The 23,643-nt window shown below is 43.8% G+C and overlaps 1 protein-coding gene and 1 long non-coding RNA gene across 41 annotated transcripts in view; both read left to right on the top strand.

The window, feature by feature from the left end:
* Positions 1 to 23,643, top strand: part of AFF1 (ALF transcription elongation factor 1) — a 198,940-nt gene that overhangs the window by 99,366 nt on the left and 75,931 nt on the right. The gene's annotated exons all lie outside the window — the stretch shown is intronic.
* LOC145542450 (uncharacterized) lies at positions 535 to 6,365 on the top strand. The gene is made up of 2 exons (XR_014079857.1): positions 535 to 1,696; positions 4,926 to 6,365. It is a non-coding gene; the product is annotated as an uncharacterized LOC145542450 (long non-coding RNA).

The following is a 23,643-nucleotide window of genomic DNA, read 5'->3' as shown; positions in this document are numbered from 1 at the left end:
AACGAACAAAATCCTCCATAGATTTGGTGATAAGAGAAAGGTATTTTCTTTGTTTTTCTTGGTTTGCTATCAACAAATGAGTAGATGTAAACATTTCGTCTTCAGCCTGTGTTTGTAGTCAGCCTTCATTTTAACATAGTAGCTCCCTCCAGCCTCTGATCAGGGCTCTCAGGCCCGTGGCAGCTGTGATGCCAACTGTCTTGGAGCCCCTGGGCGGTGTGGGTGGCATGGGAGGATGGAACTGAGGGTCAGGCAGATGGAGGGCTCTGGGCAAAGAACTTGGGATGAAGGGGAGTCAGTCTGGGGAGCAGGAATACTGGTGCTCTCTGGCTAGATTTTAGATTTGTGTTTAGCTCTTTTAAGTAAGATCTTGCATTTCACAGACTTACCATTTATTTTCTGTTTGTAGACCCAATAAGATGACAATTCTTTATGGTTTTTAAGACATACATTGGATTTAAAAATCTCAAATTGTAGTATTCTGGTGAATCAAAGAAAAGCATAGCGGGTGGGGGACAGGAAAAAAAAAAGGCAGGGAGCTAACCCCAGAGCAGGTTAACTCGGAATGTAGAACAAGAGAATAAGCAACCTCTTGGGCTGTTTGTGGCCTTGGTGCAGAAGCTCAGAGAATACCAGGGCGGAAGGGGAAGTTGGCTGTTGATAGAGCTACGGGAAGGGACATGGGCATGGCTAAGTGCTTTTCCTTTATTTGCTGAATTTGTCCTAAGGCAGGTCGGAGGAGGTTTCCTTTCCTGGCTTTCTGAGCATGAGGGTTTTGCGGTTTGTTTCTTTGTTCCCCCTTCCCTACTGCTTCCATCAAACCGTGTTGTTAAAAATGGACCTAAATGGGAAAGTCATCTTGTCTGCTTGGGGTCCTTTATTCTCAAACCACGTACATATATATGAGTTCCTTACTAATTTCTGTCCTTCTATTTCATGGGAAACACTGGGTTTGTATATTTTAGTTGGTTCTCCTAGAAGATGGTATTCCTTTCTGGGATAAGTCATGCTCACTGTTAAAACTTAATCTTTCCTAAAATCCTACAGGGAAAAAAATTATCACAGGGTCAACATTCTGACTAAACAGAGGCCAGAGCACACAGTCTGTGCTGGGTTTTTCTCTGGGCATGTTGGTTTTAGTTTTGTGTCAACTGGAAGACCTATAGCGGCTTGAAATGACCCATCTGAGGGTATAGCCAGAACTCTGCCATCTCGTGTGGGTGCCTTCCAGCTGTAGAGTTGCCACATCAGAGATGGAGCTGCCCAAATGGAAGGCTGAGATTCCTTTCTAGCGCTTTTCTACATGAAGTGAACAAATGAGAGTGAGAGGAAAACCAAGGCATCTCTGTGTGAGTGTTCCTAAGCGTGGACCTTGGGCTGGAGGAGGTGTGCTTAGAGCCAGGATTTATGAAACAGACATTTTACTGAAAGGGAGAATTAGAGTAAGCAGAGGCAGGCATGTTAAATTGTATACTGGATTCAGACTATTAGAATTTTATGAAGACCTACAGCCCTTTCATTTTGCAAATAAAGCATAGAAGGGTGAAGGCACTGTTTTCCTACAGTTAGTAGCAGAGCCAGAGCTAGAACTCTCAGTTCTACCATCTTTCTACTTCTGCTTTTTAAATCTGCATGGAGCAAAGTAAGGAAATAAGATATCTCTGTGTCTTTCTGACTCTTTTCCACCCCATGGACTGTAGCCCACCAGGCTCCTCTGTCCATGGGATTCTCCAGGCAAGAATACTGGAGTGGGTTGCCATTTCCTTCTCCAGGGGATCTTCCCAGCCCAGGGATGGAACCCGGGTCTCCCGCATTGCAGGCAGATTCTTTACCATCTGAGCCACCAAGGAAGCCCCAAGTCAGGACGAGAAGTAAATCGGAAAGAGAAAAACAAATATCGTGTATTAACACATATATATGGAATCCAGAAAAATGGTACAGATGAACCTATTTGCAGGGCAGGAATAGAGATGCAGACAGAGAGAATGGATATGTGAGGGGAAGGGGGGTGGGGTGAATTGGGAGATTAAGATCGGTGTATATTCACACTACCCTGTGAAAAATAGCTAGTGGGAAGCAGCTATATAGCACAGGGAGCTTAGCTTGGTGCTCTGAGGTGACCTACATGGGTGGTATGGGGTGGGAGGGAAGGTCAAGAGGGAGTGGATATATATACATATAGCTGAATCACTTAACAGTCCAGCAGAAGCGAACACAGTATTGTAAAGCAATTATACTCCCTCACACACAAAAAATATTCTTGGAGACCACTGGAGGGTCTTGAGCAGGAGAATGATATATCTACTTTCTTTATTTTTGAAAAGGATCACTCTGGCTTCTGGTTGGAGAATGGCTTGGGGGGCAAAGGTGACCAAAGTAGGGAGGCCAGACTGTGGGGCTAGGAGAGGCCGATGGCTTGGAGTAGGATAACAGCAGTGGATGTGGTGAGAAGCGGACAGATTCCAGATTTATCGGGCAGGTCTTTGTGACTGAATGGAGATGTGAGTGGGCTTGAGGTGTGCGTGAAAGTGAAACATCAAGGAAGGATCTATTTTGGGGGGAGTGGGGGTGGGGGCCATGCCTTGCAACAAAATGGGCTCTTAGTTCTCTGACCAGGAATTGAACTCTTGTCCCTTGCATTGAAAGCTTGGAGTCTCAACCACTGGATCACCAGGGAATTCCTGAGGAAGGCCCTACTAGAAAGGTTTGGATGGTGAGATGATACCTGCTCCAGAGATGGAGTTGACCTGGGCTGAACAGATTTGGAGAGAAAACCAGGAGCTCTGGTTAGATCGTACATTATGTTTGAGATACCGTTCAGTATCTAGGTAGACAGGACACGCTGACCATGGTCAGTAGTAGACCAGCCCAGAGAAAACATTAAGACTGGGTGTTTGTGGAGGGGTAAGAATCACAGGATTGGAAATAAGTGAAATGGAGCTAGTGTTCAGTAAGCACATGGCACAGGTCAGTCAAATAGGGAAAATAGGAAAGGGGGTGACGAACCACTCCAAGAAGTCCAGAAAGGTGGCATCTTAGCATGAGTAGTGGCCTCTGGTCCAGCCACGGGTCTTGGGACAAGCACGAGCAGAATTTACCCTCTGCTGGGACAGAGCCTCCAGCAGCCGTGGACCGGCTCTCGGCAGGGGAGTCAGGTCCTCCCTGGGAGAGTCTTCAGTTGCTTGGCTCAGTGGCCCTCATTTTGAGGACTTTATCTGTGGGTGTCATGGTCTTGCTTTTAAGATATTCATGACTCTGTGGTAGACTTTTCAAAACAACTAATACAGACAGAAGTTCACATTGGCCACTGGGACTGCATTTTGAACCACTTAACACAACTTAAATCCTGTAAGTTTTACACAAGATGAATGGAAATCATAACACAAAAGAAATCTCATCTTAGCACTGGAAATAAATTTGGGCTGTGCTTGCATGTAGTGAGGGTTTGAAGTTTGGGGACCAGGCAGGTGCAGGTAAAGAGGCCCTCAGCCAGGCCCTCCCTGGCTCAGTTCTATAACCTGTGGCAAGCTCAGGGGTGGGAAGAAATGGGGTCCTACTGGGTCTTTGGAAACAAAAAAATCAAAGATCATCTTGGAAATGTGAGAATCTGCTTATAGATGAGGGGAAATGATAGGTTTCTGTTTTTTTCACTCAAGGTTTGAAGTGTAAATGTAAATATTTCAAGTATCTTAATTTATGCAAATAAGTCCCTGGAAGCCAGCAAAGTTTACTGTCAGTTTTTTTTTAAAATATAAATTTATTTAATTGGAGGCTAATTATTATAATGGTTTTGCCATACATTGACATGAATCCACCATGGGTTTACATGTGTTCCCCATCCTGAACCCCCCTCCCACCTCCCTCCTCATCCCATCCCTCTGGGTCATCTCAGTGCACCAGCCCTGAGCACCCTGTCTCATACATCGAACCCGGACTGGCGATCCGTTTCACATATGATAATATACATGTTTCAATGCTGTTCTCCCAAATCAACTGTCAGTTTAAATTTGCTTCTGCTTCTACCTCCTCATATGGTCCTACATCATTCCCCTCCAGAGAAATCTGGCTTTGAGATCTGATGGTTTCTCATTTCTGCAAAGCAATTGCTCTTCACTGTGGCCTCTCATGACATCATTTGGGAACATTTTCTGATACCAAATCCTTCAACCTCCTTTCAAGACTCAGGTGTCACCTGTGGCTGTGAATTCACTGTTGGACTACCTTAATGCATGGCGACTCTTAAATTACACCTTCCATTTCAAGTAAACTGCTGGCCTTGTAGTGTGGAGTAATCCACGGTGGAACACTGTGATAATGATTCACTTTGCGTTTGTGCATACAGTCTTCCCCACTTTCACGTTTAGCTCTCTTACTATCTTAAACCCTGAAAAGAGGAACTTCTCCATTATGAAATGATCTAACCCCTTAAGAGGTTCACTTCTGCTATGTCGATGGTGTATATCCTGCTGATGTGTCACTCAGAGTATTGTTAAGTTCCCCCCTTCCACGTCCCATCATTAGTTCCGTACTTTAATATATCTTCAGCACCTGGAGTATGGCAAGCCTGGTGCTGAGGATGGGGTTACAATGGTGGGCAAACCCCAGGTGATTTCTGTCCTCTTGGACCTGAACTATCTAGTTAGAAACTGACACTATTCGAATAACCACTCAGATCAATGTGTGAGAACTTTGGCAGGTTCTGTTAACCCTATAATTCAAGGGAATCTAATCTAATTCTATAATATAAGGAAATTTGCAAACTATTATTATTGGGACTTCCCTGTGGCGTTAGTGGTCAAGAACCCACCTGCCAATGCAGGAGATGTAAGAGATGCAGGTTTGATCCCTGGGTTGGGAAGATCCCCTGGAGAAAGAAATGGCAACCCACTCCAGTATTCCTGCCTGGAGAATCCCATGGATAGCAGGAGCCTGGAGGGCTACAGCCCATGGTGTCACAGAGTCCGACACGATTGAAGTGACTTAACACAAAAAAACTGTTATAAGATCCATAAAGGGGGATTGTGGCTTAGAATATAGGCGCTTAGGGAAGAATCCTCAGGGGAAGTATTGAGTGAGATCTGAATGGTGAGTGGAACTGAAAAAAGTGAGAAGTTACCTTAGACCATGTGACTTGCTATAACAAAATGCCACAGATTGAATGGCTCGTAAACCACAGAAATTAATTTCCTCACAGTTCTGGAGGCTGAAAGTCCAAGATCAGGCCATCAGAATGGTCACGTTCTCACGTGGGCTCTCTTGTGGGTTCCCAGCGATGCCTTCTTGCTGCATCCTTACATGGTGGGAGGGACTAGAACTTTCTCTGAAACTTTTCAAAGACATCAGTTCCATTTCTGAGGACTCTGCCCTCACAACTTAAGCATCTCCCTAAGGCCCCCACCTCTTACTGTCATCACCTTTGGGAGACAGGATCTCAGCCTGACTTTTGGGGGCACATCAGCATCCAGGCTATACAGTAGGTGTGTTAGGAGTTAAACCATATCAGTATTCCAAGCAGAGGGCAAGTATGTGCCAATGGTTTATGCTGCGTGATGTACAGAGACCGTTAGAAGTTTTCTTGGGTTATAAACCCTGGACTGTAGATCAAAGGGAATTTGTGCATTCATTTTATGCATTCATTCTGAAACTCAGTGGCAGGTTTGAATCACCTGGGGGAAGCTGGTTAAAAATACAAATGTCTAAAAATAAAAATTCCTGGGCCCCATCATAGAAGATTCAGCAAGTGTACAGGTGGACTCAAGTGTTTGTAGCTGATTCTCATGAGGTTTCTTCTAGAGCTTGGAAATGAAACTGTTTCAGAAGGACTGATAGCAAGCCGCAAGAAGTTCAAGAAGGGCCCCCTTCCTGGTGGTTCTGGAGTCTCCCATGTGGACCCTGAGACCAAAAGCTCTGCTGAATTGATGAGTCTGCTTGTGCTGAGCAGGACATGAGAGGAACCACAGGGAAGAAATAAGGGACTAGGGCCCCCAAGTGTACATACATGCTTCCTCTACAGCTCATGTGTGTTTTGTTGTTTTTTTTTTCTTTTTTCCCTTGCGTGCTAAGTTACTTCAGTCATGTCCGACTCTTTGTAACCCTATGAACTGTAAGCCCCCAGGCTCCTCTTTCCATGGGGATTCTCCCAGCAAGAAATACTGGAGTGGTTTGCCATGCCCTCTTCCAGATGATCTTCCCTGCCCAGGGATTGAACCCGTGTCTCTTCTGTCTCCTGTTTTTTTTTGGCAGGTAGCACCACCTGGGAAGCTCTTTTTCCCTTGAGTCTCCAACATTTTCAAGCTCATGGGGGAAAGTAAGATTCTGATACAAACTTATTTAGCCTCACTCAGTTTCCTAAAAATATTTGTGTTACAGTAGCTCTTTTATTGCAAATTCAAATTAGATTCCGTGAGCTAGAGCTCAGTCAACTTGGGCAGACCTATGTGACTTACATGTTTGTGAAGAATATGATGGCAGAGCGAAAAAGGTTGTCTGTGTGCACAATTCTTCGAAGATGTTGAGAGTCTGAGGCAGAGTACTTTCTATTTATGAGAAATAATGAATAGTGACTAACCTGTATCTGCTTGGCTAAATTTTAGATCCTCAAATATCTAAATATAGAAGTTTAAAAATAGTGGCAAATGACTGACAAGTTTGAGTTGAAGCTGCAAACATCCCAAGGGCTAGACTGGACCTGCAAACTATTTTGTTTTGCCTATATAATGTGTTTTTTCTTTTTTTCCTTCCCTTTGAGCCAGTATTTACAAAATGGAGAAATCTGGTGAAAAATCAGATTTTCTGTTTGGCCAGCTAGAACTGAGTAGATGCTGCCACCCTTAATTTCCTGATCCTGGCAGTTTTTTTTTTTTTAGTTTGAAGAAACTCTTTAAACTCTGAAGGAAACATTTTAAATAACAGAAGCAAAATATTTTTGAAAAAAGAACTCTAAAATTGCTAGAAATGAGTTGGTGCAAAGAATAGAATTGCTTACAGAGCAAGAAGAAAGCCTACGATTGAACCTGGAACATCTTTTTGGGTGGTATTAACTGGAGTTGTTTTCTTCATAGGTTTTACTTTCCTTCTCATGATGCCAGAAGTACATTTGGTACCAGGATAAGAAATTCCTGTTCCTCTTTGTTGTTTTCACACTTGAGATGTTTGTGGAGGGTTATCGGATCCCCCCTGGGTCCCTCACGCTGTGCCTCTGCCAAGGTGGAGACGTTCACTGCTTTAGAATCTTTCCAGGCTGTGTGCTCTCCCAGGCTCTCACATAGCCACTTGAGTCATTGCAGCTCTTCTCTAGATTAATTGTGTTTTATTTTCAGCCAGCTGATAATCTTCAGGGACAGAAAACCAGATATTCCAAGGGGAGTCATTTTCATGACCCAGTTACTGGTGGTCTTGACTGAGGCTGTTTTTGGAGGGAGTGGCTGATATGCATGAGATATTTAAGCAACATGCCTTTAAAGAGAAGGTCTTGCTTCATGTCATCATAACAAGTTTAGTTTTTGGCCTTGGATTTCTCCTCTCTAGTTGCCAAGATCTATTTGGAAATCATTTGCCAAGGTTAACTTTGCGGCACGTTCAGATTTTCCAAGAACTTTCTAAGCAGTTCTACATGAAGGTTGTTCCTTTTTAATTGTTGAAATCCTGAGGTCAACCATTCTCTTCTTCTTCTCCCTGCACACCCCCCCACCCCCCACCCCCCTGCCCCACACAGATGCTCAGGGTCCACACACATCATTAGATTTTTCTTGAACCTCATTTTATTCCCTGTTTAAGCTTGGCCTACTTTTTCTCTGCTTTTTTCCACCCCCCTAACCCTGTGGTAATTTGTCAAGCCCATTCTAATCTCCTTAATCCCTTTGGCTGAAAGCTTTTGAGGTTTAATGTTTTAATCTAGAGGCCTCAGTATTTAAGTAATTAGAGGTCCTACTTCTAGCTCTGTCCTTTAGATAAATCACCCTAGGGTGTTTTTTTTTTGGTTGTTCCAATTTATAAAAAAAAAAGAACTCCAAAAGTTCATATTGGGCGAGACTAAAGCTTTGAATTGCATGAATTAAGAAAGAAGAGTATTCTGTGCCTTTCAGAGTCCCTTCGTGGATTCTCCTTTCCCTTACAGCTCAGTTTTTAAAGCACTCCACCCCAAAGCAAATGTTTGCTATTTCATTTTAGAGAGAGAAAAAATTTAGTAGAATCTTATGCTGTAATTAAAGTTTCTTATGTTACTTCCAATATTTTTTCCTTCACATGCCTGAAAACATGTTAACTTGTAAAAAAAAAAAAAATTCTTTCTCCTATTGCCAAATAATCTGGACATTCTTGCAAAATGTTAAAAACCTTTCCTGTCGGGAACAATTTAGTCATAGAAGGATTTACTTCTTACACTGTAGGTTTCTGTCAGGGTGTTTGAACACCCTGTAGGTACAGAAGGGAGCTGCTAAGACTTTTTAGGTTTTTTTATTTATAAAAAATAAATAAAAGACCGTCCATTGATTCCATGCCATAAAACATATAAAGTATCACCAGTATGAAAAGAGGATATGGAATTACTAATTACCGTCATGTAATGTTCAGTGTAGTCTTGCACACTTTATGATAGGAACTGCTCCAAACACTTTCTATGTATCAGCACTGTTACTGTCCCTTTTTACTGAGAGATTTACAGAGATGCAGAGAGATTCATTTCTTCCACGTTCACCCAGGCCGTGAGTGCTGGATCTAGAATCCAGATCCTAGTAGGTTAGCCCTTAACTGTGACACCTACGTATACTGACTTTCAAAAGAGGAAGCTGCACATTTTTTTTTTTAAGTTGACTTCTGGAGCACTTTGGGTATTGGCGAAAGTATATTCTAGGCTAAAGGATTAAGGAGAGAAAAGACATAAAGACAGGAAACGGTGTGAAATCTAATAGAAGTAGCTGGACCTTTTGTTCAAGGAGATTGGGTGGAGGCAAAGGAACTCGACCTTGCTGGGATGTCAGTTTATTCTTCTGTACAGTGGGGCCAGTGGATGGAGGGTCATCCTTATGAAGTGCTTAAACCAGTACTAGGTATCTAGTAAGAGCTCAGGAAGTGGTGGTAGGTGTGATTAGAGTTGAAATTTGAGCTGGACTTTCAGGAACAAGGTGAGAAGTTAGTGTTGAGGAGGCAGGAAGACTCAGAATATGTTCCTGGGTATTGGAGTGTAACTTGAGTGTGTAGGTAGGATCAGATCAGAGGGACCAGGAGTGCCCAGGTATGGTGTTCCAAGGTGAATAAAGCCCTAAATATTTGATGTTCAAGTGTTAAACAGATGAAGAGCCTGGGGAAAGAAAGCATTTGCTTGGGGGTTTTCGAGCTTTTAAAAGCCGGTTTGCCAAAGTGAGAGACCACCACCCTCCCCATCCCTGCCTGGTAGCTCCATGGCATCCTGCTCACCCCTGAGCAGCTGCCTTTCCCGGAGTCTGGCAACACCTGGTATAAATATTTCACTTTACAAAGCTTGTGCATGTGTGTGTAGTCACTTCAGTCGTGTCTGACTCTTTGTGACCCCATGGACTATAGCCCACCGGGCTCCTCTGTCCATGGGGATTCTCCAGGCAAGAATACTGGAGTGGGTTACCATACCTTCCTCCAGGGATTCTTCCCAACTCTGGAACTGAACCTCCGTCTCCTGCGTTAGCAGGCAGATTCCTTACTGCTGAGCTACCAGGGAAGCCCTTACAAAGCTTATGCACTCGGAAATACTTGACTGCCTCCCCCTCTCCCACTCCACCCCCCTTGTAATTCCCCAAGCCCTTGTTTATTTGTTTCCTCTCGATTGTCACAGCAACCTTGTGAGCCAGGCAGGGCAGTTGGCACGAACCACCATCTAACATGCCATGGAACTGTGTCTCTAAGAAGTTTAATGATCTAAGCTCATTAGTGCCAGAGCTGGGGGGCATGAAACCAGGACCCTTGCCCTCTGGTTCTCATACTTTTTCTGCCACACAACATGTCTTCTCTGGAGTCATGACCCTTTGAGTAACACGTCTAATGCATTAGGAGCGCTCTGTTTTTCTGCCTGGCCTTGCGTTCGTGTTGGCATCTGGCGAATGCTCATGTTGGGTGGCACAGATGATTGAAACGACAAGGTGATCCCAGCTCACCCTTGGTGGCAGCCATGTGGCTTGCTCTGAGGCCTTTAAGTTTGCTTCTACTGTTTACAGGAGGCAGTCACCAGGTATAAATCTCAGTCCCTTCCACCTACGATGACTCAAAAAAAAAAAAAAAAAATTCCACATCCACACCCACCAGTTCGCTCTTTCCTTTTGATCTCTGAGAAGGAGGTGTTCTTCCTCTTGCCTGGCCACCTGCACACCCTTTCTGGTTACCTTACATCTTTCTCCCGTCACTTGGCTCTTTCCTAAGAATCTGTAGTTCCATCCAGACCTTTCCTAGCGGAAAAGGCCAAACAAACCCTTCCTCACTGCTGGTGTCTTACTCCGACTGCTTCTTTCTTGTTCCCTTCGCAGCTCACGCCCTGGAGACAGAAGTAGGTAAACACTCTGTGCATGCTCGCTCTCCTCCCATCCACTTTCTGAACCCACTGCAGGCTGGCATGCACCTCCACCCTCTACCCTCCACGCCCGGGCCCCCGGTGATGGCCTCCTCTAGATGCCCAGGTCCAGGAGTGCGCTTGAGCGTAGCCTGTGTGACCTCTTTGTGACGTCTGACGCTGCTGGCCGCCATCCCCGCATATACTGCCCTTTTGTGATGTCTCCTCTTTCTTCTACCTCTTCAGTGGTTGTTGTTCAGTCGCTAAGTGGTGTCCTATTCTTTGCAGCCCCATGGACTGCAGCTCGCCAGGCTCCTCTGTCCTCCACTGTCTCTTGGAATTTGCTCAGATTCACACCTGTTGAGTCGGTGATTAACCATCCCATCCTCTGCTGCCCCTCTTCGGGCGTGCTCCAATCGCCTCCAGAAGCTGCCTGTCCCACCCCTTCTTTAAGATCTGCCCTCAACCATCTTTTCTCTTTCTCCAGCCTTGCCCTGCTTAGTCTCATCTCCACTCAGGGCTTCAACTCTTGAACCACTGATGACCACCAGGTTGATTTTTCCAGCCTGAAATTCCCCAAAGTTTTCTGAGCTCTGCCTCCTTTTATGTCCACTGCCCACTAGGCGGTTCTTGTAAATGTTGCAGCAGCATCTCACAGAGAACCTGAACATGGCGGGTTTCACGTCTGCCTCCCCTGGACATACACACACACACACACACCCCTACCTTTCTCCTCCTTCCTGGGTTGTCTGTCTTAGTTCCTTTCTGTACCTTCTGCTTTATCCCCCTGGCAACCCAGTTGTACGGGGATTACTTTGTAAATGTCTGTTGAAAGCTTTTCCTTTTCTGCATTCCTCACCACCCCTTTATAGTTTAGCTTTTCTTTTTTAAAAATTTACTTACTTGGCTGTACTGGGTCTTAGTTGTGGCACTTGGGATCTTTGCTCTTCATTGCTGCACGTGGGTTCTTTCTTTAGTTAGGTACAGCATATTAAGTCTTAGTTGAGGCATGTGGGATCTAGTTCCCTGACCGGTGATTGAACGCAGGCCCCTTGCATTGGGAGCCCAGAGTCTTAGCCACGGAACCACCAGGGACGTCCTGTGGTTGAGCTTCTGGTCACTTATTTGAGCTCTTGCAGCTCCCTTCTAACCTGTCTTCCTGACTTGTTTCTTCAAACCATCTGCCACACTGTTCCGCATGATAATTATTATGTGAAAGCCGGATCAAGTTGTCCTAGTTTAAGATCCCTTGGAACCTCTCCATTGCCTTCAGAATAAGAACCTCCAGTTCCCTTCTTACCTGTCTTTCCAGGCGTGGGCTGGGGCCCTCCCACCCACACCTCCCAACTCAGGGAGACTGTTACCCAGGCTCTTGGGCAAGGATTTCCCCCTCTGCTCCTGGCGCCCACACCTCCAGCCTCAGCACTTCTCCTTGGCCTCGTTTTTGAGGGTGGGGTCACTGGTCTCATATGCTTGTTTGTCCTTTGTGTTCAGCGCAGGTGAGGACTGGAGCCAAACAGGGCAATTTCCTGCCCTATGCTCAGCTTGAGAGTTCTTATCCAGTTTACTTTGATCTGGAGTCTGAAAGATCACCTCTCATAAGTGTTTGTTGGAGGAGAGGGGGAAAACAGTTTGCTGTGGCACCAAATTTCCTGTTTTAGGACACTTAGACAGGCAGCAGGCGCTAAGTTCAATAATTTTTTTAGAGAAATTGTTCGAATTACCATTTCCAGCCTGTTTATTTCCCAGGTCGTTCTAGGCATTGTTGGGTGTGGATTTGAAAATAAGCAGCGTAATCGGATTAGTAGGTGTTCTTAGTGGAGTGCCAGCCTTAAATTGCTGGGCTTTTCAGTACTGAATTTAGAGATTAATCAGGTGGTTTATGTACTAGAAAAATGGAAAAGTAAGGATTTTTATGTATCTGCTGTGTATCTAAGTGCTTTGCATTAGTTTAATTAAGACTCCAGATTTCCTTTAGTGAAAGTGTTAGTCGTGTCTGACTCTTTGTGACCCTATGGACTGTAACCTGCTAGGCTCCCACTGCCCATGTGGATTCTCCAGGCAAGAGTGCGCTGCCATTCCCTTCTCCGGGGGATCTTCCCAACTCAGGGATTGAACCCAGGTCTCCTGAATTGAGGGAGGATTCTTTAACCATCTGAACCACCAGAGAAGCCCTTCCTTTAGCATGTGTGTGTGTGTGTGTATATGTATTTAAAATATCTAAGTGGTACTTACAATAAAATTGCTGTTAATCTCCAAGGATTTGCAGATTTAAATATTTTGCCCTGAATGAATCACATTTTTGGGAATGAGCCAGCCATTTTGGATAGAGGCAATAACTCCTCTATACCACTTGGGTATCATTAATGGGTATCCTAGTAACTTAAGAATTATTGACCCTGAAAATGCCCGACTGGCAGCCTGGGTTTAATTTTCTAGTAAGATTAATTATCTTGCAGTAAAGGGTAAAACAGACACCAGGGTCCTTTATGTTCTCTCAGGATTCCAGTGAACTAGTTGCTAAGATGAGGGAAAACACTGGTGTGTTGTTCTGAACCTAATTGAGTCCTTTATTGTATTATGACTCACCTATAGTTCACAGATTTATTTCGTGCAAGTCATATAAAATAACTGCACGGTGGTTTGTTTTTTGCTTCCTTGGTTCATGTTCTCGTGATCTGTCAGGCTGCCGCTGCGAACCCAAGGCTCTGGCAGGAGACCATCCCAGGTCAGCAGTGAGCCTGCCTCATGCTTCTCACCATCTCTTGGAGGGAACTGAAAATACCCATTCTGTGTATGGGGCTGTGTTTGCTAAGTCGCTTTAGTCATGTCCAACTCTTTGCGACCCTATGGGCTATAGCCCGCCAGGCTCCTCTGTCCTTGGGGATTCTCCAGGCAAGAAGACTGGTGTGGGTTGCCGTGCCCTCCTCCAGGGAATCTTCCCAACCCAGGGATCGAACCCAAGTCTCTTAGGTCTCATGCATCGGCAGGCAGATTCTTTACCACTAGCATCACCTCGAAGCCCCATGTGGGGCTATCTTCAGGATAAAAGAGATCCTTCTCTTCAAAATGGGCATGTTTCCCATTTACCAGTTCCCTCTATGGGGAGAGAAGGAAGCTTTGAACTCAGTGAGGGTGCTCACCCAGAGGGCCACATCTTGTCTGGTGTGTTAGTTTCGTTACAGCATGTGAAAATTGGTACGTATCACACTGAAATCTAGATTTTTATTATTTTCCTTGAAGTACTGGAAGCATTGGCAACATAAGACATGCATTTCTGCAGAACAGCAGTTGGCCAGCCCTTTAGGGAGCATGCTCTGGCTTGCCCCAGTGCTCCTATACGCCACCTGCCATCGGCCCCAGCCCTGGGAGTGTGGGTGTCCTCTCCCTGTGAAGTACAGCATCTCTCTGTCCTGTGATTGTGCCTCCCTCTGGGCAGATCCAAGAGATGGGAACCCAGATATGCAAAAGACACATCTTTTCAGAAAGATTTAATACTTACTTATTTGGCTGCGCAGGGTCTTAGTTGTGGCGTATAGGATCTAGTTCCCTGACCAATGATTGAGCCCAGGCCCCCTGTATTGGGAGTCCAGAGTCTTAGCCACTAGACTACCAGGGAAGTCCCTTGGTGAAACTAAAAGGGGCTTCTCAGGTGGCTCAGTGGGTAAAGAATCCACCTTCTATGCATGAGTTGCTGGTTCAATCCCTAGGTTGGGACGATCCCCTGGAGAAGGACATGGCAACCTACTCCAGTATTCTTGGCTGAGAAATCCCATGCACTGAGGAGCCTGGCGGGCTGCAGTCCATGGGGTCATAAGGAGTTGAACACAACTGAAGCCACCGAGCGCATGTATGAGCACACATGTGCGCACACACACACACACAGTGAAACTGAAAAGGGGTAGATTTGCAAACTTTTAAATGAAACATCATAAAGTAAGTCCTACATGTCTTCTTTATCTTTTTGCCCTTGTGAAGATGTTTTCCTATAAACTGCTAAGTGTGTAATTTAGACACTTGTTCGAATTTTCAGTTCAGTTGCTCGGTCGTGTCTGACTCTTTGCGACCCCATGAACCACAGCACGCCAGGCCTCCCTGTCCATCACCAACTCTCGGAGTTTACCCAAACCCATGTCCATTGAGTCGGTGATGCCATCCAACCATGTCATCCTCTGTCGTCCCCTTCTCCTCCTGCCCCTAATCCTTCACAGCATCAGGGTCTTTTCCAATGAGTCAGCTCTTCGCATCAAGTGGCCAAAGTATTGGAGTTTCAGCTTCAACATCAGTCCTTCCATTGTTCATATTTTAGTTGAAGAAAAACTCCCACAAGTTAGCCTACTTGAGAATTCCCACCCACCCCCTTTTTTTTTAAGTATTCGTTATTACCATAAACAATGGAATGTGGATTCTTACCCTCCTTATCTAAATGCACTTTGCTTAGTTTTTTTCTCTGTCCGATGAGAGGATGGATAAACATTATGCTCTTTTCTGCTCCAGAATGTTATGGTTCTTTTTTAAAAAAGAGTTTGAATTCTCACAATTGAACTGTGATGCTATTTTCTGTATCAAGTCCATTAGCATACCCTTCAGTACTTTTTATTCTAAATTATTTTTCTTGTTTTTACAGTGAATGATAGGAAGTTGGTTTTCAACACCCATTCAGCAAACAAGAACAGCTTTCCTTCCTTTGATCTTAGCAACGTGTATGTGTTTTTGTTTTCATCTTGTGAATGGCCTTTATTGGTTGCATCAGAGAAGGATGATATAAAGCTCTGACTTCTGATGCGGGGAAGAGGGGGCTCCAGAGACTCCATCACCACGACCCCTAGCCCCCCCAGAGCTGGTCTTATCAATTTTGATCCTGGAATTACATAGACAACTCACGTTTAAGTTTCTATAGTGTACAGGGTCTGTGCACACTCAGTCACTCAGTCATGTCTGACTCTGCGACCCCATGGACTGTACCCCACCAGGCTCCTCTGTCCATGGAATTCTCCAGGCAAGAATTCTAGAGTTGGTTGCCATTTCCTCCTCCAGGGGATCTTCCCAACCCAGGGATTGAACCTGCATTAGCAGGCTGATTCTTTACTACTACACCACCTGGGAAGCCCAACAGGGTCTGTAGGTAGAATATTCTATACTTGTACAAGTATCCTTAATTAGTATAAGTGAGTGAAAGTTGCTCAGTTATGTCTGACTCTTTGTGACCCCATGGACTACACAAGTCCTTGGAATTCTCAAGGCCAGAATACTGGAGTGGGTAACCATTCCCTTCCCCAAGGGATCTTCCCAACCCAGGGATTGAACCCAGGTCTCTCTCATTGCAGGTGGATTCTTTACCAGCTGAGCCACCAGGGAAGCCCTAATTAGTATAGCTAGCTTACTGTTGAAGAACTGGGATGTGACTTTTGGGGGAGAATTTCCAAACTGTTCTTTCTTCTTGGATGTCATCTTTTTTACTCCTAGCAATATCCTTGCTGAGCATTTTGATGTCTTAATAATTTTATAACTAGGGATGAATAATAAATATATAATAGAACATATAATCCATGGAATGCTAAACACTCTGGATATTGTTGGAGGGTAGGAAGATATACCTGAAAATCTTTTGGGGGGGGTGGGGTGAGCTGGGGCACTAATCCAATGGAACTTTCAGGCATTATAGGTAGTGATTAAGAGCGTGGGTTTTGGATTAAGGCAGATTTGGGTTTGAATCTTATTTTTACCTTGAATTAGCAGTTAGACTACAGGCAAATTTCTCAACTACTAAAAATTACTGCTCAATCCTCAGTTTCTTATCTATAAAATGGAAACAATAATAGAATATTTCTTAGTTTTTAGGCTTAAATAAGAAAATGTTTGTGAAACCCTTAGATGTGTGATTGGCGTATAGTAATTATTTAATAAATAGCTTGTATATCACACCATTACCATGGCTATTTTAACACTATCTAAAGGTCTGAGTAAATGTAGTGGATTTGTCTCTTTGCCTTAGTTTATAATCTGAAATTGAGACAGTTGAAAAGTTTTGAATTTAAGGCTTTACCAAAATATTTAAGGAATATTCAGCAGATAGTGAAGGACAGGGAACCCTGGCGTGCTGCAGTCCGTGGGGTTGCAAAGAGTCAGGCACGACTTAATGAATAACAATAAAGGAAATAATAAATGGGAGGTGATGTTTCTAATGAATAACACTGTGGAATCAGAGTATCTGGGCTCATTTTCTTTTACTTATAAGTGGGACAATTCTACCTGAACCACAGGGCTGTTGTGAAAATGAAATAGGATAATATATTAGCCTAACATATAGTAACTGGGATATCCCACCTTCCCTTGAGAGTAAAAGCGAATTCACACTGTGGGAGAAGTGTCTACTATCCATCTTTGGGTTGTCTCTATTGACATTGCAGTTATATTTAGTAGTCACCAGGGTCTTAAGGGCTATCCTAATATTTTGGGTTGATCTGATGGTATTCTCCTCAGTTTTGGTGATGTAATGAAATTCTATACCATGGGTTTAATTTTACTCATGTTTTAAAGTGTGCTTTTTAAAATAAGACTTGAATAAATACTTTGTGCTGCTAGTTTAGTATTAAGACCTGCTGCATTTTCAGGATTCCAGGATTTTATTAGTTGTGAAAACTTGTAGGATCTTTCAGTTGTGCTGATATTTGGGCATCATGGAACATATCGAAAAACAGATTACTGAGCTGTACATCATGTAGTGTTAATTTGTGTTCTGGGTTCCAGTAGGAAAGGCATGAGTAGGCACATGTTTTCATGTAATTTGTGAGGGACAGGCAACCCTTGGGTACACAAATAAAGCGGGATGATTTTACAAGGTAGGGAATCACTACAGCTCTACTAAAAAACATCAACATATCCCAAGATGTTCATTCAGCATTTGGTTTAAATAGTATTGATTAGAGCATGAACTTCTGAAAGAATATATGGGCACCAATTTTTATGTATCTTAATGTGAGTTCAAAAAATATATTTATTCCAGCACCAAAATATATTTACTCCAGCATCAAACCCAGAATTTCATAAATATTGCTTAAGATGAAGCCAAGTAAAAAAGTGGATTGATCATAAGTTGATTTAAAAAAACAACAACAGTACAGGTGGTATTATATATAATATGGTATCACTGTCAGGATAGTGTGAAATTGACTGAAGTTTGGGTAAAACTGTTTCAGACTAGACTTTGAGTCATGGAGAATTAGGAAGTTCAGTTAGAAATGGGGAAGTGTCACCGAATAAGCTTGATGCCTCAGTGTGACTTAAAACATCTCTTTGCCTTCATCAGTGGGGAAACTTTTCATGCTTGAAAAACTTTCCTCAATTCAGAACCAAATTTTGTTCATCATTTTCTTTTCCCTGTTCTTCTGCTTCTCCATCCAACTGGTGCTTAATAAATGTTTCTACTACTGACAGCTGTTACTGCTCTTCCTGCTGCTAATGCCATATGGTCGGCATTTTTGAGTGAGGAGTATCTTTTTAGAAGGCTTTTATGATAATACTGTGTGAAATGTATTTCTGATTATGCCAGCAGGTTGTCGTGCAAATTATTAGGTAGGTAGGATCTGAAGAAGAATGGAGCTGGACTATTTGAATATTGAGTATCTTCAGTATTTCAGTGAAAACAGTAGAGGGGCCATCCATTTTCTTCGAGTATCAGAATAGGGTAGAACCATCACTGCATGGTAATGAAGACAGAGCTGATTTTGATTAGAGCATTACAGTCTGTGTTTTCGTCTCCTTGCTTGCAGACCTGATATTTATTGATTGACAACGTGCGTTAGATTGTGGCATTCACTCTTAAGAACAGGTCTCACGCCAGAAGCCTCAGAGTGGAGATATTCTCAATAATGCTCTCAGTTCAGTTCAGTCGCTCAGTCGTGTCCGACTCTTTGCGACACCATGAATCCCACCACGCCAGGCCTCCCTGTCCATCACCAACTCCCAGAATCCACCCAAACCCATGTCCATCGAGTCGGTGATGCCATCCAGCCATCTCATCCTCTGTTGTCCCCTTCTCCTCCTGCCCCCAGTCCTTCCCAGCATTAGGGTCTTTTCCAATGAGTCAGCTCTTCCCATCAGGTGGCCAAAGTATTGGAGTTTCAGCTTCAACATCAGTCCTTCCAGTGAACACCCAGGACTGATTTCCTTTAGGATGGACTGGTTGGATCTCCTTGAAGTCCAAGGAACTCTCAAGAGTCTTCTCCAACACCACAGTTCAAAAGCATCAATTCTTCGGCACTCAGCTTTCTTCACAGTCCAACTCACATCTATACATGACTACTGGAAAAACCATAGCCTTGACTAGACGGACCTTTGTTGGCAAAGGGATGTCTCTGATTTTTAATATGTTATCTAGGTTGGTCATAACTTTCCTTCCAAGGAGTAAGCGTCTTTTAATTTCATGGCTGCAATCACCATCTGCAGTGACTTTGGAGCCCCCCAAAATAAAGTCTGCCACTGTTTCCCCATCTATTTCCCATGAAGTGATGGGACCAGATGCTATGATCTTAGTTTTCTGAATGATGAGCTTTAAGCCAACTTTTTCACTCTCCTCTTTCACTTTCATCAAGAGGCTTTTTAGTTCTTTTTCACTTCCTGCCATAAGGGTGGTGTCATCTGCATATCTGAGGTTATTGATATTTCTCCCGGCAATCTTGATTCCAGCTTGTGCTTCCTCCAGCCCAGCGTTTCTCATGATGTACTCTGCATATAAGTTGAATAAGCAGAGTGACAATATACAGCCTTGACATACTCCTTTTCCTATTTGGAACCAGTCTGTTGTTTCATGTCCAGTTCTAACTGTTGCTTCTTGACCTGCATACAGGTTTCTCAAGAGACAGGTCAGGTGGTCTGGTATTCCCATCTCTTTCAGAATTTTCCACAGTTTATTGTGATCCACACAGTCAAAGGCTTTGGCATAGTCAATAAAGCAGAAATCAATGTTTTTCTGTAACTCTCTTGCTTTTTCGATGATCCAGCAGATGTTGGCAATTTGATCTCTGGTTCCTCTGCCTTTTCTAAAACCAGCTTGAACATCTGGAAGTTCACGGTTCACGAACTGTTAAAGCCTGGCTTGGAGAATTTTGAGCATTACCTTACTAGTGTGTGCTGCAGCTGCTGCTACGTCGCTTCAGTCGTGTCCGACTCTGTGCTACCCCATAGACGGCAGCACATGGGATTCCCTGGGATTCTCCAGGCAAGAACACTGGAGTGGGTTGCCATTTCCTTCTCCAATGCATGAAAGTGAAAAGTGAAAGTGAAGTCACTCAGTCGTGTCCGACTCTTCTCGACCCCATGGACTGCAGCCCACCAGGCTCCTTTATCCATGGGATTTTCCAGGCAAGAGGATTGGAGTGGGGTGCCATTGCCTTCTCCTACTAGTGTGTGAGATGAGTGCAATTGTGCGGTATTAGTAGTTGGTTAAGTAAACCCCAGGATTTGGCTTTCTAGTGGCCCACTGTGGCCCCATAAAGGGACAGTCATGTAGAAGGGCAGTGCTAAATGACTAGTTCTTGCTTTGCCTGTTGGGCCTGGAACTCATCTCAGGGAATATCTGTTCTGCACTTTCTTCTTGTCCCATAAATGGCTTGATACGAGGGTCTCCTGGAGGCAGTGTCAACCAAACCCCCAAGGCTTATCAGCACTTGCCAGATGGACAGCACCACAGCCCTGCCCTGGCTCTCACCATTCTCCTAGTACCCAGGGCGTGGTCTCCCAGCCTCTACAAATCATCCTGTTTTCCCCACATTAATTAATTCAGAATTGTTAGAAACCTATTGCAGACACAGGTGTCTAGTAGGTGATGGCTCCCTCAGAGCTAAAGAGACTGACTATTTAAAGAGAAATCACAGAGAGGTGCCAACAAGGATTGTACTAAACAGTTACCGAAAGATACAAATTTGTTGTTCATTCCTTTAGGGAGCTTCTCTGGTGGCTCAGTTGGTATCTGCCTGCAATGCGGGAGAATCTGTAAGAATCTGCCTGCAGTGCAGGAAACCTGGGTTTGATTCTTGGGTTGGGAAGATCCCCTGAAGAATCAATGGCAACCCACTCTGGTACTCTGGCCTGGAGAAGTCCATGGACAGAGGAGCTGGTGGGCTACAGTCCGTGGGGTTGCGAAGAGTCGAACATGACTGAGTGTCTTTCACTTTCACTTTTTCATTCCTTCAGCATTCATGTCCCCTTTCCAGAGGATGTTTTCATAGATGTTCATTAAATAAAAGTTGTGTTTGGGTGGTGCGGTGGAGAAGCGGGAAAGGTTAGTAGATTGAAAGAGGGGGAACAGAAAGACTGAGGCCTTTGTATCATGGTAAGATTAATATCTGAGTGAAAATGATGTCTGTGTTTTATTGAGAATGTACTGTGTACCAGGCACTGTGCTTAAGCTCTTTCCATGCAGAGAACTTAAATAGCTGGTCCCTGGCAGGGTCATGTCTCGAAACTGGTTATGTCCAACTCAGAACTTGGCTCATAAGCACTACCCTGCAAGGCCAGAACCACTGAGGATGAAGTGGAGGAATATCTGAGATTTTTGAGAATTCCAGTTTGCTAAGTCTGCACAAATTTCTCCCATAAACTGCAGTAAAAAATAAAAGCCTGATTTCACAGGAACTATTGTATGGACCGGGGCAAGTAGTTGCAAGAAGTGTTGACTTCACATTTGCGGCTAAAGCAGGATCATGAATCTAAGCACGTTATGGAATTTTAGGGCTATTGTTAAACCTCGTCAAAGACCTTTTGGATGTATTTTTAGCGGCCATTGGTATCACCCAGGCTTTTGTGCTTCTGTCAGTTCTCTGGGTAGAGACTTGATGAGAGTGTTAGGTCAGCCTGCCCTTTGTAGCTGGAACTCGGTTCCTATAAAGTGTTTTTGAGAACATATGTTTGTAATATGTTAAGATTAGTTTGGGGAAAAAGAAAATTGTAGCCTGATTTGCTTAAGTGAACAAAATTGTCTACATGCCCAAGTTTCAAGGCACATAGCATGATGGTTCAATTCTTAGTTGATTTTTATGCTTTTTAATATTATTACTTTTATTGCTCTTTGATGTGCTAGATAAAAAGTAAAATTACATGCATAACATATATACTACCCATAAAGTTTTATTTTTATTAGTTTTTTTCCCTATGTATAAAATTATGGTATTATGAACTACTTTTATAGTGTTAATGAGTAACCTGAGTAAATCACTAAGATGGCTGTGTTGAGGGATGCATAAAAACTTAGGAAACTTAAGGTCGTTTGTTTTGAAATTCATCACATTGTAATTGCTTAATGAACTTTTGTTCTCTAGACTTCGTAGGTTCCTCTGCCATTGATCTGTGTTGGTGTGTGTATGTGTGTCTTTGTATCTTTGTTTGTGAGGTTGGGCTATAGTGTGAGCATGAAATCTACCCTCCCTACACCATGAATGAATTGCCTTTATATCTTATTTTACTAATAAGTATTTACACATAATACCTTATGATCGAAAATATTATATAAAAAAATTTCAGACTAAAGGGGATTTTTAGTTCAGACACACCCTCAGGTGTAATTGTGCAGACAGCACTACATAGGTGGGGTGTAATAGGAGCTCCTACTGAGCTTCAGGATTTTGAATCCTGTGGACGTTTAGATCAGTGATCTTTAAAACCAAGTGAAGATTAAACCTTATGGGGGGGAGGAGCTTCCACATTCGTGGTTTTGTGGGGAGACGGGAAGAGTGGAGGATTGCCCATGTTGTCAAGCAGAATGTGTTTTTAAACTATGAGCATGGCGCTGTGCACAAGTCAAAACTGCCAAAGGGACAGATGTTGCCAATTTCAGACGTACAGGGGGAAGGCAAATATTGCTAAGCAACGGTGTACTTGGGAGAGCATTTTTCGGAGCAGAGCCAGGGGAGTTGTGCCTGGGAGCGCTCGCTGCTTGCTGCCTATGGCTCAGTCCGAGGGAAGAGATGAAAAGTTCTTTCCTGTCAGGGCCGCCATTGCAGCTGCCAGCACAAAAGACAGTGACCCAGTGCCACCGATTAGGGCTGGCCAGGGGATGTGTGGGGACAGGAAAGCCTCTTGGCCATGTAGGAAGGCAGTAAGACATGTTCACGGAGGTAAGTGCCCCCATGCACAGCTGCCCCGCAGTAAGTACCAGTGAGCGGGAGACTGAGGTTCAGGTGGAAAGACTGAGCCCTCCAAGGAAAACCACCTTCTCTCTCCCCTTCTTGATCCCCTCCTCCTGCTTCCTCCCTTCCCCACTTGGCTTCTCTCCTCCTTCCCTCCTTTTCTTCTCTTTGCCTCCTCTGTTGGGGGCTGACATCAAAGGAGAGAAGGATCCGAGTAAACTGTGTAGCTGAGCCGCTGCTGTGTGCATGACCTCACAAACAAGGTGTAAATAAGCCTTTTAGACTTAGGCATCCAGTCCCTCCCCTCGTCCCCTCCCTTGGTGTACACTTGATAGGTAACAGACAGGTGGTGTGCTGTGGCTTTTTTTTTTTCATTTTGGCTGCCCCTGGAGACTCCCCTCATCTCTTGAGATTTGCATGGTTGTTGGTTTGGATTATGGATTTTCCATTGTCTCCCTGTCTCTCTCTAACGACATAATGGAGGAAGAGCGGAGAAAGTATCACGGTCGAGTTTTCTGTCTCTTCCGAATCACAGCATATTTAAGGCAGTGCATTTGAAAGAAATGAAAAACATTTAAAAATAAGCAGTTACTTACTAGTCAGAAATTTTGTCCAACTTTCAAACTCTGATCTTGAACTTCTGGATCACTTAGCAAACCAAACTTGGCAAAAAACTTAGATTTTTTTTTTTATTATTATTTTTTGTCTCACCAGAGTGAAGGTACAGATCGAAGATACTGGCGTCGTAAATGCTTAAATATTTGTCTACACACGTGTACACTACCCACCCCTCCACTCCCTTTTGGCTTTTATTGCTTTGTTTTTCGGCAGACAAATGGAATTTAAGTCAAATATAATAAAAGATTGTGGAGCTCCTACCCAAGTTTTAACATATGTCATATTGATTTCTGCTAGTCTAGGAATATTTAAAAGTAATCTTACTTTAGTGCAAGCAGGTGTACTAGATACATTTAAAAAATTCTGCTTATTTAGTTTTGGCTGTGC

Source organism: Giraffa tippelskirchi, chromosome 1 (genome assembly GCF_054371585.1).
Source record: "Giraffa tippelskirchi isolate mGirTip1 chromosome 1, T2T-mGirTip1v1.2.pri, whole genome shotgun sequence".
Taxonomy (NCBI): Eukaryota; Metazoa; Chordata; class Mammalia; order Artiodactyla; family Giraffidae; genus Giraffa; species Giraffa tippelskirchi.
Note: the sequence above shows the minus strand (reverse complement) of the source record. Positions and strands in the feature narration are given on the sequence as shown.